This window comes from Camarhynchus parvulus, chromosome 20, assembly GCF_901933205.1.
Source record: "Camarhynchus parvulus chromosome 20, STF_HiC, whole genome shotgun sequence".
NCBI lineage: Eukaryota > Metazoa > Chordata > Aves > Passeriformes > Thraupidae > Camarhynchus > Camarhynchus parvulus.
Genome location: NC_044590.1, coordinates 12,917,145 through 12,933,932, shown reverse-complemented (window position 1 = coordinate 12,933,932; position 16,788 = coordinate 12,917,145). Strand labels below are relative to the sequence as shown.

The 16,788-nt window shown below is 48.2% G+C and overlaps 1 protein-coding gene across 2 annotated transcripts in view; it reads right to left on the bottom strand.

Moving 5' to 3' along the window:
* RALY (RALY heterogeneous nuclear ribonucleoprotein) overlaps window positions 1–16,788 on the bottom strand; it is a 152,350-nt gene that overhangs the window by 88,458 nt on the left and 47,104 nt on the right. Inside the window, exon 2 of one of the 2 annotated variants that reach the window (XM_030963149.1) lies at window positions 14,644–14,728. The exons of the other annotated variant lie outside the window; for it this stretch is intronic. The gene's annotated coding sequence lies outside the window, so the exon portion shown is untranslated. The remainder of the gene's footprint in view (window positions 1–14,643; window positions 14,729–16,788) is intronic. 2 annotated transcript variants of the gene reach the window in all.

The window sequence follows — 16,788 nt, the reverse complement described above, 5'->3', positions numbered from 1 at the left end:
CCATGGATCACAGTTCACCCAGGAGACAGCTCTGAGGAGAACTGCTCAGGAGGAAGAAATGGTAGTGCTGTAGAGAAAAGCTCAGGGAACCATTCTTGGGGTCAGTTCTCTTCGAAAAACTGCCCTGAGAGTGACAGAGCAGCTCCTAACTGAGCACCAGGAGCTCTGCAGCTGGCTCTGAGCAGGATGGACTCATCCTCCAGGCTTGTGGAACCATAGAACCATTGGAAAAGCCCCTGAAGCTCCCTGAGCCCAACCATTAACCCAGCACTGCCAAGCCCAGCACCTACCCAAGTCCCCAAGGACACTTTTTGAACACCTCCAGGGATGGGGACTCCACCACTGCCCTCTCCCAATGCCTGACCACCCTTCGGGGAAGAAGCTTTCCCAATATCCAATTTAACCCTCCTTTGATGCAACTGAGGCCGTTTCCTCTTGCCCTGGGAGCAGAGCCTGACCCCCCTGGCTGTCCCCTCCTGTCAGGAGCTGTGCAGAGCCACAAGGTCCCCCTGAGCCTCCTTTTCTCCAGGATGAGCTCCCTCAGGAATTCTCCAGCCCTTCCCCAGCTCCATACCAGTAGCACTTTAGTACTAATAGTATTAAACTGCTAGTAGTTTGGTACTAAAATACCAGTATATCTATAGTACAGTAGTGTACTAAAATAGTGATCTATAATACTATTGTACTAAAATACTATTCTAGTATACTACAATACTAGTATAATAGTATATATACTAGTATAATATATATAATAGAATAATTATATTATTAGCATCATAGCAATATTATTAATATTATATTAATATCATATCACAGTATATTAATATTCTAGGACAATATTAATAACAAACATATTATCTTATATATTGTATTATATATTATATTATATTATATTATATTATATTATATTATATTATATTATATTATATTATATTATATTATATTATATTATATTATATTATATTATATTATATTATACTACACTGTATTGTATTGTATTGCATTGTATTGCATTGTATTATATTATATGATATTATGTTATGTTATGTTATATGTTATATTATTTATATTATATATTATACTATTAGTGCAGTAGTATTCTATATTACACTGTTATACCATAGAATAGTATAATACCAATACTAAACCACTGGGTTTTGGTAGTAAATCACCAATGGTGTAATCAGCACCCCAAATCACACTTCCAACATCCAGGCACTCCTACAGACTTCCCTGGACACACTTCCCATGCTGAGCGTGCCCATGGGCTGTACCTGTACCTGTTGAATTCCTTCACCTCAGGGTCCTGGAGCCAAAATCCAGCCAGGTTTTACCCTGCCCATCAACCTTCCAGCAGTTCCCTAACCCTGCTACACCATGTCCTGCCCTGCACTCCCTGGGCATCACACAGGAGGCACCACCCAGGCACCAGGGCCCTACAAGAGCAAGGTTTTCCCCAAATCTCCTTGCAGATGGGTCTCAGCAGGCTTTGCACAGACAGCAAAGGCAAGTGCAGCCTCCTCCACCCCTCCCAATGCATCAAACCCTCCAGCACTTTAAACTGCAGCATTTATCCTCTGCTTGTGAGCATGAGAAAGAAAAAGTTTACTGGAAGACTTGGCTGGGTCCAGATCAAAAACTTTCCATCCATTTCATACTTTTTCCTCAAATTACAAAATAATATCACCTGATTTTACAGTTCTGCAGATTTCATGTGCCACAAAGCAGCATCTCTGTGTGTTCCCAATTTCTGCCTGACACTGGCCTGGAGCACCCCTTACCTGCCTGTTTTTATTTACAAGTACAAAGGCAAAGCTCCAGTGCAGCTTTAACCCCCTGCAAAGAGAGATATTGGTGTTTATTTATAGCTCCTTGTTTGCAGAGAGCCCATGGAGCAGGGAAGAGGTGTCATTCCCAGGGGAAGGCAGATGGATTGAATCCATCAGCACACAGAGAGGCCTGGGGTGTTTCACAAAAGAACCACAACTCACAACAGAGGAGAAATTATCCAAACAGATCCAAACACATCCTGCTCTGTCAGTTCCTGTCTCCATGCAATCTCATAGAGCAGGATCCTCTCTCTGCAGTCCATCAGGGACGTGCAGCTTTCCTCTCCACAGTTTGAGTTTGCTCAAGTTGGAGTCTCACTCTGAATCTCAAACTGAATCACTGACTATGGCTGCTCTGTGAGCCCCAAGAAGGAGAAATGATGAGGAGGACTCCATGGATATCAGAAGGTTAATTAATTACTTTATTATACTCTATTATTCTATACATCTAAAACTGAACCTGCCAAGCACTCAACCCTGCTCACACTGCACTGAATCTCGTGACTGTCACCCTACAGTCCCAACACACACCTGGCCCTGACAGGCCAAGGAAACAAAACCCCATCACTGTGGGTAAACAATCTCCATGTTGCATTCTGCTTTGGCACAAACACAGCAAATGATAAGAATTGTGTTTTCTTTCTCTGAGGTTCAGAGAATGTGAATCCCAGAAATATTTTTGGGAAGAATTGTGCCTTGCTTTTCTCTGTGAAGAGAAATGTGGCTCCAGCTGACTGACCCCCAAATGGTCTCCAGCTTCTTTAAAGGTTTCCTTTGACAGCTGGGAAACAAATCCTCCCAAAGTGCTGCACACTGCTCTGCCATGTACTGCTTCAAGTGTTTGGGTTGGAAAGGACCTTAAAGCTCATCCTGTCTCCCCCTGCCATGGCAGGGACACTTCCACTGTCCCAGGTGCTCCCAGCCCTGTCCAGCCTGGCCTTGGGCACTGCCAGGGATCCAGGGGCAGCCCCAGCTGCTCTGGGCACCTGTGCCAGGGCCTCAGCACCCTCACAGGGAACAATCCCTTCCCAATATCCCATCTAACCCTGCCCTCCTTAAGCTTAAAGCCTTTGCCGCCTCTCCCATCACCCCACACCTTGGTAAAAAGCAGGGTAAGGTAAGGATGGGTAGAATGGGGGGCTGTTCCTACATAAAAAAAGGATATTTCTGTACCAGGAGACAGGGAGAAGAGAGTCAGCCTCCTTTGCCTGTGCATTGATAAAAATTGTCAAAGATGAACACGAAGAGCTTCTTAATTTGGAAAAAGGGTCAGCACCTCATAGAGACCCACAGATTTCCCTGACAGCATCAGGGAAGTGACCTACCTTCAGGAGTTACAGGGTGATCCTACCTGCAGGGCCTAACTCAGCTGAGGAGGTAAGAATGGGAAATGGGGAGAATGAGGAAAAGAATGAGAGAGAGAGAACAGAATAAAATCAATGGAATGAACAAGTTCCCATGTTCCCCACCCACCAGTGCTGAGTGCAGCAGCCACCTCCTCCAGGCCATGGGCAATTACAATCCTCCAGTTCCCACATTTTATTCCCTAATCAATTCTAGCCATGCCAACACCTCACTGTGGAACTACAGGTATTTATAACCAGCCACCAATTAAACCAGTGATGCTGACTTGGTTCCTCTGAGATCTTCTAAGCTCCACATGACCCATGCAGTGCCTGTTGTACTTCCTCATTTTCCACAGGGTGACAACATCCCAGGGCTGTTACACTCAAGGATTTCCAGTTTCATGCCCTGGGAGTCAGCAGGTGGAATAAATGATAGAATCATGGAATATCCTGAGCTGGGAGGGACCCCCAGGATCACCCAGGGCAGCCCCAGCCCTGCCCAGACACCCCAACAGCCCCACCCTGGGCATCCCTGGCAGCTCCTGGAGCTCTGGCAGCCTCGGGGCCGTGCCCATTCCCTGGGGAGCCTGGGCAGTGCCAGCACCTCTGGGGAAGAGCCTTTCCCTGGTATCCAAAGGATTTGATATATCCAAGCACATCCACTGCCAGAGCCAGTTTCAGCCCACCCTTCAGACACCCTGCTCCTCCATCAGACAGAACCAGCTCAGCTGCAGAGATCCCATGGAAATGGAAATCCCATACAGGAGCACAGCTCTAACCCAAGTATTTTTTAGCAGGAACAGGGAACTATGTAGATACCCACTCTGCTGAGCCTCAGCCTGCTGTGTTTTGTGCCTGTTCTGCAGGGGAGCCAGTAATAGCTCATGATCTTGCCTTGCTGTGTGTTTTTAACAAACATATGGTTCCCATCCTTCTGACCCCTTTCCCACTTTTGGGCTCAGCTTGCAAATCACATGGCCACAGATGACAAAATAACCTGAATATCTGCAGTAATGTGCTTTCCAAAGCCATCGTGGTAATGGCAGGGACTGCTCTGTAAGTAAATGGACCATTCATGGTGGCAAATAAAAGCCCTCAATTCCTCACAGCCACGGAGCAAAGCAGGGGTTCCCTCTTTGTCTGAGCTCTGGGAGCTGGGCTGTGGCAGCCACAGGGCAGCCAAAAGACAGAAGAAAAGTCATTTATTCCCTCTGTCCTTCCACAGTTTCCTCAGTGTTTAAACGCAGAGCAGGAAAAAGCTTGAGAGCAGCAGGAGAGCTGGGCTGGGAGCAGCCAGGGCTCAGCCTCAGCTGCACATCCTCATCCCCAGGATAACAGCAGGAATGCAGAGCTGCTGGGACACATCTCCCTCCCTGCTCAGAGCTGGAACCAAGCACAGCCCATCCCTGCCCCTGGAACAGCTCCCTGCCTGCAGGAAGCTCAGCACAGAAGCTGCACCAGGAGGCAGCCACCAACCCCTCCCACCTGGGTGAGACTCCCTGGGAAAGGAGATTTTTCCTTATCACACCTTTAAGGGGATGGGAATTGCCCAGAGGGAATTTTGAGACATTTGGAGTGGAAGCCAAGCCCAAGGAAGGGAGGGGATCCAGCAAGCAGCAATCCCAGCTTTGTTGGGCCAGGAATTACAAAGCAGCAAGGTCAAGAATGGGGGGGAAACTCATCCAAGCAATTCTGAGTGGGAGGGAAGGGTGGGAGATGATGCTGGTGAAATCAAACTGGAGAAATCAATAATGGGAGAGGGCAGAGGGGATGCAGGGGACACGGGAAAAGATAAATTAAAGGCTTGCCCAGGTGTTGTGATGGCTAGTGAGCAATAAATTAAATTAAAAAGGGCAACAGGGACAAGCAAGGCACTGTGAAAAATTAATTAAAAGGAAGGGAGGCATAACCAAGGCATAAAACATGGGTGCTCCTGGAAGGATTAGAGGAGCCAGGCAATGCAGAGGCTTTGGGAAGTGTAATAGGAGCCAAGGCAGAGGCTGTGACCACATGGGAGGCTCAGGTAAACAGCAGAGACACAATTCCAGACTCTGGGAAGCAGGAAAGCATCAGGGAAAAAAAGAAGTCTTCTGCAGAAGGAGGTGCTGGCACAGCAAACTTCACTCCTTGGCTTTTGTAGCCAAGATGCAGCAGTGTTGAGTCCCCCCAGCTGCCTGCTGGTGTCCCCTGTCCGTCTGTCCCACAGAGGGACAGTGTGGGGCACTGGCAGGGGACACTGCCCTGGGGGTGTCTGCACAGACACAGGGAAGGGGTGAGAGGGCCAGGCTGGAGCTGGCTGCCCCCAGGGCTCCCCCAAATGCACCCCCAGCCTCCCTGCAGGCATCTGTGGCATTCACATTCTCTGGAAAAATCCCTTCACCAGGGTTTTTCTCCTGGGAAGCTGAGAAGCCTCAGAGAAAAGGAAAACAATTCTTATCTCATTTGCTTCTCCTGTGTTGTGCTTGCATGTGGAATGTGTTTGGAGATTGTTTACCCACAGGTGATTGTTCCATTGCATTCTGCTGGGAGTTGTTTTCACTCTTTGGCCAATCAGGGCCAAGCTGTGTCAGGACTCTGGAGAGAGTCACCAGTTTTCATTATTATCTTTTTAGCATTCAGTAAGTATCCTTTCTGTATTCTTTAGTATAGTATAGTATTATAGAGTAACAAATGAGCCTTCTGAGAACATGGAGTCAGATCCATCATTCCTGCCTTTGTTGGGGCATCCCCCAGCTCCAGAGCAGCCCTGGCTGCTGCAGCCCAGCTCAGCCCATCCTGGGATGGGTGCATCCCAGGGCCTGCTGCAGGCTGGGTGTGGGTGAGGCTGCAGGACAGGCACAGACTCACAAATGGGGCACTCAGCAGGGCTGGGGGCACAGGGGGACACCCTGCTTCCCCCCAGGCCTGAGCCCTTGGACACTGGAGCTGCTCCACCCTGAACACAGCAGGGCCATGGGCTGGAGAAGGGCTGGTGGGGAGAGAACAGCTCAGGCACCCCACTGGAGCATGGGGGGAGCAGAACTTGCCTCAAGTCCCATTTGTGTCCCCTGCCCATCACCCAGGGGCTGCATGGGGCCAGCCCAAAGCCCTGCAGCCATTCCCTGCATCACCAGTGGAAGGTGTCCCTGCCCATGAGAGGAGCTTTAAGCTCCCTTCCAACCCAAACCATGCTGGGATTCTGTGAAATGATTACAGGAATGTTTTCAGGCCCTTCAAGCCACGGGGGAAAAGACAATTGCCCAAGTCTGGCTCACACCTGCCTTTAAAGCAGCTTTCTTTGAAATGAACAGGCTGCCTCAGTGCTAAGGAGATTATAAGCACAGACACCCCTGCCAGAGGAGGGAAGAAGGAATAATAAAGGCATTCAAAGCTATGACAAGAAAATAGAAAAAAAAATTAAAAAAGAATGCAGCAGACGTTTTGTATCTAGTAGGAGGGGTACAAGGAAGATCAAGGCACAACCAGTGACAGGCAAAGCTGGACAAGGAACAGATTCAGAACATCTCTGAGGGGCTGAGCCAGCCAGCCCAGGAGAAGCACAAGGACTCTCCTGAGTCCCAGCAGACACTGAGCAGGCAGGGAAGGCTTGCAGGGAGAGTAGGGCAAGAAATGATGGATAATTAACAACACCAGAGAAAGCTCAGTGGCCCACAAACCTCTCCCTGCCCTGCCAAAGTTCTTGGCTTGGGAGCAGAGCTGTGGGAAGCCAAGGGATGGTTCAGTGCACCCCACACCTGCAGGCTCAGGGAAACTGGGATTTGAAGAGAGGGAAAAGGGGGATTTCTTCTGGCTCTCCACAGCTCTGGGTTCTGCTCCCAGGGAACAAGGGACAGGACAAGAGGAAATGGCCTCAAGTTGTGCCTGGGGGATTCAGACTGGATACTGGGGAAATGTCTTCATCCAAAGGGCGCTCAGATGTGGTATTCACATTCTCTGAACACACATGATTCTCTCTCCCAGGATTCTTCCTGGGGAAGGCAGTGAGAAGATCAGAGACAGAAGAGAAAACAATTCTTATCTCTATTCACTGCTGCTGTTGTTTTTGCACATGTGGAATGTGTTATGGAGATTGTTTACCAAAAGTGATTCCATAACTGGACACCAGTGAAGGTTGTTTTGATTCCTTGGCCAATTGGGTCAAAGCTGTGTCCTGGTTGTCTCCAGACTGTCACAGGTTTTTCTGTAGCATGTTTTAGTATAGTTTTAATATAGTATTAGTGTAATGTAACACAGCTTAAAAAAGCTTTTATTCAGCCTTTTGAATCATGGAGTCAGAGCACATTATTCCCTATGTTGGGGTTGTCCTGATTCAATATTCAGGCATCAGAAGAAGCTGCTCAGGGCAGTGGTGGAGTCACCATTCATGGAAGTATTCAAAAAACATGTGGATGTGGCACTTGGGACATGGTTAGTGCTGATCTTGGCAGTGCTGGGTTGTGGCATTCACATTCTCTGGAAAAATCCCTTCACCCAGGGTTTTCCTCCTGGGAAGCTGAGGAGCCTCAGAGAAAAGGAAAACAATTCTTATCTCATTTGCTTCTCCTGTGTTGTGCTCACATGTGCAATGGGTTTGGAGATTGTTTACCCACAGGTGATTGTTCCATTGCATTCTGCTGTGAGTTGTTTTCACTCTTTGGCCAATCAGGGCCAAGCTGTGTCAGGACTCTGGAGAGAGTCACCAGTTTTCATTATTATCTTTTTAGCATTCAGTAAATATCCTTTCTGTATTCTTTAGTATAGTACAGTATTCTTTAATATAATATAGTATCATAAAGTAATAAATGAGCCTTCTGAGAACATGGAGTCAGATGCATCATTCCTGCCTTTGTTGGGATATTCCCTGTAAATACAATAGTGCGTTAAGGGCTGGATTTGATGATCTTGGAGGTCCTTTCCAACTGCAATGGCTCCAGGACTCTCTGAGGAGATGCCCCATGGGAGGTGAACAGGGTGCAGATTGTCCTGGCTCCCCACAGCACAGCAAACCCAGGGAAAGATGTGGGGGGATGAAACAAGGTTTGATTACAAGGATTTCCCCAGTACCACAGCAGGAACAGGCAGGAGACCAAGGCTGCCATGGTCCCTTTGTGTCTCTCTTCTGGGAAGAGGGTAGGAACAGCCCACGATCAAGTGTTTGTCCTAAACAATCAGAGAATGTCCTGAGCTGGGAGGGACCCCCAGGATCACCCAGGGCAGCCCCAGCCCTGCACAGACACCCAACAACCCCACCCTGGGCATCCCTGGCAGCTCCTGGAGCTCTGGGTTGTGCCCATTCCCTGGAGAATCTCTACAGAGTTCACCCACCAGAGGAAAGCTGGGGACTCATGAGCTCTCCAAGCTCGCCCAGCACATCCCAAGGTCAGCCTCACTGACCCTGCCATTCCAGTGGAGCCTCCAGCTGCAGTAATTACATATCGTCTGAACAGAGAGAGACAAGGTTCTCCCAGGAAAATCCTGGGAAGCTGTGGGAAACTTAGAGGAAAGAATTCACACAATTATTCTCTCTCTTTCTGTAACCATTGTTTATAGCTATGGTTCTCCAGAGTGTGCTATTCATAGTTCAATGTGGAATTTTTCTTCACTCAGGTCACCAAATGTGGTGGTGTTCACAGGGGTCCCAGGACAAGGGAAGAGATGAGAATCTTGACTCCATGTTTCAGAAGGCTGATTTATTATTTTATGATATATTACATTAAAACTATACTAAAAGAATAGAAGAAAGGATTTCATCAGAAGGCTAGCAAGGAATAGAAAGGAATGGAATGATAATAAAATCTTGTGACTGACCAGAGAGTCCGAGACAGCTGGACTGTGATTGGCCATTAATTAAAAACAACCACATGAGACCAATCACAGATCCACCTGTTGCATTCCTCAGCAGCAGATAATCATTGTTTCCATTTTGTTCCTGAGGCCTCTCAGCTTCTCAGGAGAAAAAAATCCTAGCAAAAGGATTTTTCATAAAATATGTCTGTGACAGTTGACCAATGGGTGAGAGAAGATTCCTAAAGGCCAATCAGGTCTTAGGCCCACCATTGTTTCTGTAAGAACTGTACATTTCTGATAATGAAGTGCCTTTTTATGCCTTCTGATGATGGAGTCTCTCTATCACCTTTGGCTGTCCCTGATACTACTGCAGCTATATTCACCCTCAGGAAGAAACAAAAATTAAAGGACTTTAGCAGAAAAAAACCCCAACACCCTCTGTCAGAGGCTCACCCAAACACAGGGGCTATGGCAGCATCTCCCCTGCTCTGGACGGCATAGCCCAGCCTCTCTCATGTTTCACCACAGCTTTTGTCACAGCACTGCCTGGGAAAGGTCAGTGCCTCAGGGAAGCAGCACGTTTGATTGATGAAATGGCAAAACAAGCAACTTTTTGGCTTGTTTCCTGAAATCTCTAGTTCTGAGTTCTGAGTTCTAGTTCTAGTTCTGAGCTGGAAGCAAATCTCAGGCCTGGATTCCTATAGTGAAGGACTGTGGCCACCTCACTGTTTATCTTTTCTGCATTTCTTGCTAACCCTTATTTGTCTCCTTAAAAAAACCCCTAACACCCATGCTCACATGTCACATTTGATGCATCTGCCAAGGCCAGAGCCATCACATCCCATCCAGCACACGTCAATGCAGCCTTGTAAGGTGAAGCTGAGAAAAGATGTGCAGGGAGAGCTATTTTTGTACTTTCATTTTAAGGCACCCCCTTGACTCCCTCCTTTCTGACTCACATTCCAGCTCCAGAACTGAGGAATGCAGCCACAAAGCTGCACCAGGGAGGAGAGGATGTTCTGCCAATATTTTCACCTAAAGTTTGAGCACAGCCACAGCAGGAGGAGGGATTTGTGCCATCATCTGTCTGGTGTTTGCACAAGCAGTTACTTGGGAAAAGATTTTACATTTTCCATTCACGCATTACCTTAATCTGATTTAACCTCCAAGGTCTGAGAGGTTCTGAGAAACAGATGATTTCCAAAAGGAAATCCAGGAATGAAAAAGGAAAAACAAAAATCCCCCAGTCAGATAATTTAAATTGACATTGTATTTCAGTAAGATCAAGATTTGCAGAAAAGTGAGTGTTTATTAAGAATCACTTGCTCAGCTCTTGAAAGAATCAAACATCTGGGTTGATCACAGAAACCAGCTCAGCTCTAGAGATGAATCACTGGCTTAAGAAGGTGCTTTTTAACCCATGGCTTTCTTGGGGCACGGGAGTTTTGCCTGAATGTACAGGTTAACAATTCCACATGTGCTCCAGTTTCTGTGGCTGCTCCAGGTTTTATGTCCCAAAGCAGGAGTGGTGCAATGCCCTGGTGTCACAGACATCTTTTATGGAAAATCCTTTCCTTAGGATTTTTCCTCCTGAGGAGCTGAGAGGCCTCAGGAACAAAATGTAAACATTGATTATCTGCTGCTGTGGAATGCAACAGGTGCATCTGTGATTGGCCCATGTTGGATGTTGCTAATTGATGGCCAATCACAGCCCAGCTGGCTTGGACAGAGAGTCCAAGCCACAAACCTTTGTTGTCATTCTTTCTTATTCTATTCTTAGCTAGCCTTCTGATGAAATCCTTTCTTCTATTCTTTTAGTATAGTTTTAATGTAATATATATCATAAAATAATAAATCAAACCTTCTGAAACATGGAGTCAGATCCTCGTCTCTTCCCTCATCCTCAGACCCCTGTGAGCACCGTCACAGGCAATCCTCCCCAGGAGCCTGCTCAGAACATGACTTTTAACTTCAAAATTTTGTTGGTGTCTTTGAATTTTTTTTACAGCAGATAAAGACTGGGGAGAGTGCATTTTGGGGGGAATTTCTGCTGGTGCAGAATTTCAGCCATCAGCCTGGTTTCTGATGGCTCACAACTCCTGTGGAGCCTCTGGAGTGCGTTCCCAGCTGAGTGATCCAACCCCCATTCCCTGACAGAGGTACCTTGGGCACAGAGGGGAGCTCAGTGCTGGAGTTTGGCTTTTTTAGGCCCAGCCACAAGCCCTGTGAGGGTCCCGTCCCACAGGCTCCTCTGCCCTGGGCTCTGCAGCCCTTCCCAGCTCCTGCACCTGCCAGCTCCCAGGATCTGCAACCTCCTCCTGACCTGGTGTTCTCTAAATTAAGCAGCTGTTAGATCCCTTCCTTCCTTGGCCCACGGGGTGCTAAGAAGGTCACCACAGATGGGAGCTTAAAGGGCTGCCAGTGCCCCCCTAATCCTGGCCAGGCAGAAGTGCCCTGACAAGGACCTGAGCAGGTGATTAGAGCCTGGAATATCTGTGCTCAGAGCCCTGATGGCCCCTGCACCCACACAGAACATTTCAGCCATCCCCTTTTTTGCTGAGGCACCCAAGGATGCTCCTCTGTGTGCTCTCATTAAGGGCACTGCCAGCCCTGTAAGGATGGACTCAGTACCAGCTATTTCCAACACTTTCCCTGCATTCCTGCAATAATGGGCATTTTCATCACCCTCCCTTGTTCTCCAGTCACTCTCTATGTGCTTCTCTAACTGCCTCAATGACAGATATTTCCCCACTGAAATATCTCCTGAGGAACAGGGAGCTCTGCAGCTCCTTCTGGGATCTACCTTTATTCTGGGTGCCACCAGTTAAAGTGCAGGGAGAAGTGAAAAATGAAAGAGCAAATCATCAGGCAGCAGTGTTCAGGGGCTCAGGAGTCCGGAGGGAGGGAGCAACTTGCTGCATAAAAGACAATTCCCTCCACTTACAGTAAATGCCTTGTACAAAAAGAAGGGTCCACACTTCAAAACTCTACTGAATATGCCAACAGCCAAAACAAAACTTGGAAAAATTTCTGGCAGTGTTCTTTGTAAAAATGTCTTCAATAGTAAAAATCCATGGATTTCTTCAATGCTGCTGAATCCCACAACTTCATTTGCTGTGTTAAATCCTGGTCTGTATTAGGGTACTGCAGCTGTCTTTGCCATGCAGAACAGGGTTTTTAGTCAGGTCCTTTGTTCAACCTATCTGTGTGCCAGAATCTTTTGTGTCAAAATATCCTCACTACCACCACAGGCAGGTACACTAAGCTGGAACAGAAAATGGTTATAGACAAATCTGATCAAACCCAAGTTCCCTTTTGTGCTGGTGTTCACAGGGGTCCCAGGATGAGGGAAGAGACAAGGATCTGACTCCATGTTTCAGAAGGCTGATTTATTATTTTATGATATATATTAAAACTATACTAAAAGAATAGAAGAAAGGATTTAATCAGAAGGCTAGCTAAGAATAGAAAAAGAAGTAATGATAACAAAGGCTTGTGTCTTGGACAGAGAGTCTGAGCCAGCTGACTGTGATTGGCCATTAATTAAAAACAACTCTAGGAGACCAATCACAGATGCACCTGTTGCATTCCACAGCAGCAGAAAATCAATGTTTACGTTTTGTTCCTGAGGCCTCTCAGCTTCTCAGGAGGAAAAATCCTAAGGAAAGGATTTTTCATAAAAGATGTCTGCAACACCCGTTCTCCCTCACCTGCCTCATTTTGATTTGAAGAAGTTCAGGTGAATCTTTTCCCTGCTGTTATTTGGAGTTTCCTGGATTAGATTTCCAAATAAGATCCTTATTTACTGGTGTGGTATCTCCAGGGGCCCATCACCCAGCAGCACAGCTCCTGCCTCTGTGATAACAAGTTTTATCTGATCAGGTTTGTTTTTTCTCTCTTCTATGCAATATCCAAAGGAACCCTCCAGCTGTGATACCAATGAAAAGCCAAGTTCTGCAAACCCTGCTGAACTGCAAACTGAGGACCCCACCCCTGGAAGTGCCACAGCCAGGCTGGAGCAGCCTGGGACAGTGAAAGGTGTCCCTGCCCATGGCAGGGTGGGGGGCCACTGGATGGTTTTGAAGGTCCCTTTCCAACTCACTCTGTTCATCTGTAATTTCTGCTTTCACCCATCTGCCCAGGAACTGGAAGAGAAATCCACTGCTGAGAAGCACACTGCTGCATCTTCCTGCCATGGGCTGAGCACAGAACGAGCACATCCTGAAATCTTCACCCTCTGCTGAAGCAAACTCCAGCTTTCACTCCCCTGAAGTCCAAGGAAACTCCCAGCAGAGCAGGCAGAGCCCTCCCTGACCTCATGGCTCAGGAAGCACAGCAAGTTTCCAACAGGCACAGCCATTCCCAGCAGCATTTCCCAACCCTTGGGTCACGCTACCACTGCACTGATCCCTAAATCCTTTCCCAGCCCTCCATAAAGCCTCTGCTTCACAGAGGTGATTTCAGCTCAGCACCTGGGGGATGTTAAACTTCCTAAACTGTGGCCTGTGGGGATGGGAACTCCTCTGTCCTGTCCTAAGCACTGACAAGCACAGCCCCAAGAAGGAAACACCAGGGGAAGGTTTCCTCCCAGCCCAAGGGGCAGAGGCAGGAGCAGAGCTCTGAGCCAGCCCTGGCCCCCAGCCCCACACAGCAGCAGCTCTGCACCTTGCCTGCCCCAAGCACAGCACTTCCAGTGATGGTTCTAACTTTGATATCTTCCAAATTCTCTGCTGCCTGGTATGGAACTATGACACTTCCTATTAGGTGTTAGCAGGTTCTCTTCACAGGGTAGTTGGACAAAGCAATCCCTCCCCAGCTGGAGAATCAAGGACAATCTTTACCCAAAGAGCACAAACAATGCAAAGAGAACGGGGCAAGGCAGAGGCTGAGATTTCATGACCTGGAGCTGCAATTGGTTCAGCTGAACCCAATACATAGATGAACCAAAACTGATAGAAGTGTAAAAACTCCTGACCAAGATCCATCTTAAATTCAGCCTGGGTGCAGCCCTGGCCAGGCTCTTGTGCTGTCCCTTTAAGGCCTTTCAATAAATCCCAATTTCGTCCATTTAGCTCTGTCTAGTCTCTGCTCCAGATCAGCCTTTCAAGGCACCTCCACCTGCCCCTCCCTGCATGCCCCTGCTCTGGGATGAGCCCAGCAGAGCCAGCAGCAGGGTTCACCTCCAGCTTATCCCAAGCCACACTCGTTTTCACCTCCCCACGACAAACTGCAAACAGAACTTCAGCAGCAACACAGGCAAAGAATGTGACATGCAGACATGCCCCAAACCCGTGTCCAAAACAACCCACAGGGTGTAATTACAGACTCAAAAACAGAATTAAGCTGGGAAAGACCTTTGAGATCACTGAGTCCAACCTCTGACCCAACACACGGCACTGACCACCTCCAGAGATGGTGACTGCACCACTGCCTGGGCTTCAAGTGACCCAACCCCAGCCCCAGCAGCACTGGGGGCAGGCTCTCAGCAAACCCACCAACCTCTGGCTCCCTGAACACCCACACCAGGCCAGGGGGAGGGAAATCAGCCTCACCCAGCAGGCTCCAAGGGAGGAACCCTCAGAGTGCCCCAGAACCAGGGTTCTGAACAGCTCCTCTCCTGCCAGGGGGGTGCTGCCCCAAATCCCAGTGCTGTGCCCTTCCCAGGGCTCTGTCCCCCCAAGAGCACCCCCAGAGTCACTCACCAGGGCTGGCTGGGCACCTGGGCTCTGTCAATGTCCCCGTGCCCGCAGCGGGAGCGGGCGCAGCTCCTCTCTGTGCCTCTTCACCCTGCAGGAAGCAGCACATGGAGGAGGGTGAGCAGATAATCCACGACTTTCCTGGAGCTCTGCAGGGCTGGGAGCAAAGCTGCTGCTGTCTGCAAGGATCAGAGCTGGGACTTTCTGAGCTAAGACTCTGAGCTGCTTAGCAGGGAGCTGGAAGCAGAGCAGACAGAGGTGGTTGTGTTCCCAGGGTGAGCACGGGGGGGGTTGTTTCAGGTTGGCTCAGGCACCAGAAATCCCACAAAAACTGCTCCATCAGGTTAATGCTAGCACAGGACAGGGATAGAGGCAGGCAGGAATTTTTGGTCACCATGGCTGAGGGAAAAAACAGAGTTTCTTCAAAGTGAAATGCTGCTGTAGGACACGAAATAACACAATGCCGACACGCAGCTCTTCCAAGGTGAAAAGAGAATTATTTAATTTTTGGCTCTAACATTTATAGACTTCCAAAAGTGCCACCTCTCCAATGACACTGGATAAACCAACAGTCCATCAAATTTTTCCTCTTCCATAAAAGAATGCAAAACAATGAGTTATTAACATAAAGTGTGGGAGAAAGTTCGTTACAAGAATGTAAACACCAGAAGGCTTAGAAAAACTTAAAAAATCAAGACAATAGTGAAATATCCCACAGTAAAACTTTTTCAAAGTTTTGTTCATTTATTTATTTAATATTTGGAAAATATTACATGTTGAAACTGAAGATTTTACTTTGAGTTAGGCCAAACTGAAAGTGTTCCTTGATGGAATTAAAACATTCTGCTTTAAGTCAGTTCTTCTGTGTCCCCTGAGATCTTCCTGGAACTTTAAAGTGCCATGACTGAGATACCTGGCTGACCTGCCCAGCATGAGAGATGTGCCAGCTGGGGACATAACCAGGATTCAGAAGTGGAAACTGCAGGGCTTTTACAGGCATTTTTAGCTGGGTCACCCCCAGAAGCTCCTGGTGCAGTGGGGTTGGTCCAGACTGGGGGCTCCAGGAAAAGGGAGGAGCCACAGTGGAGCCCAGTGCTGGAGAGGGATCCTCAGAGCAGCAGCTGTCCCACATGGAACGCTCCCACATCTCACCTGGGATCCTGACAGCAGCACTTCCACTCACCTGGAACCCTCCCAGGCATCACACACAACCCCAGTGCTCTGGAAACACCAGCACTGATTTTCTCCTAGCAAACAAATTTACCTTTAATTTCACAGGCACCTCCTACTTGGTTTAAGAGCTTGCTCTCCAGGGATTTGCTCCTCAACTGGGGCAGAAAGGAAAGGACAAAAAATGCCATTTAATTGGGGATAAAGATCCATCATTGCAGTGCTTATCATAATGCTGTGTCCTTTAAAAACAAGTGTGAGATGGCACCAGCTCTGGGTGTGCATGAAAAGGGCTGACAGAGCAAAATGTCTCACAGAGAATTAGGTGGTGCAACTTCAAAACTCCTGCTCCATTTGGGTTCTCTCTTGCTCTCTCCCCTCAAACTTCTCTCCAAAACTGACTTTTGAAATGTGTGAAAAGAAATGGCATCTCAGGGAAGCCAAGGGATTTGAGAGGAAGAGAATGGCCCTTGGAATAGTCCCTGAAATTGTGGGGCAGGGCTGGTGCTGGTGTCGAGGATGGAGAGGGGAAAACCATCAGCACAGCCAAGGTCCAGGGGACCAGAGCTGTCCTGATATCCAACCTAAACCTGCCCTGACACAGCTCCAGCCATTCCTGGGGCCTGCCCCTGACCAGGTGCCATCAAGGTGCTGATGTGTGCCCTGGGAGCTGAGGCAGGCGGGAGGGGGTTTCTGCTTTCCCCCAGCCCCTCTCTCCATGGCCCATCCCTGGAGGAGAGATGTGATAAATCACTTCCATCCTCAGGGGTTCAGAGGGCCTGCAGGGAGCAGAGTCCAAGAGCAAGCAGAGCTCATGGATGTTCTAAGGAAAAGGAACCCTGGAATTCCTCTTCTGAGCTGCTGGGGAGTCTCCACACAATTCAGGGCAGCTCAGTTGGCTCAAGCCTGCCCAGAACTGCTCCCACAGCTGAAGCTTTTCCTTCTGAAGCAGCCCCAAATCAGAACCCTCACGTGTCCCCC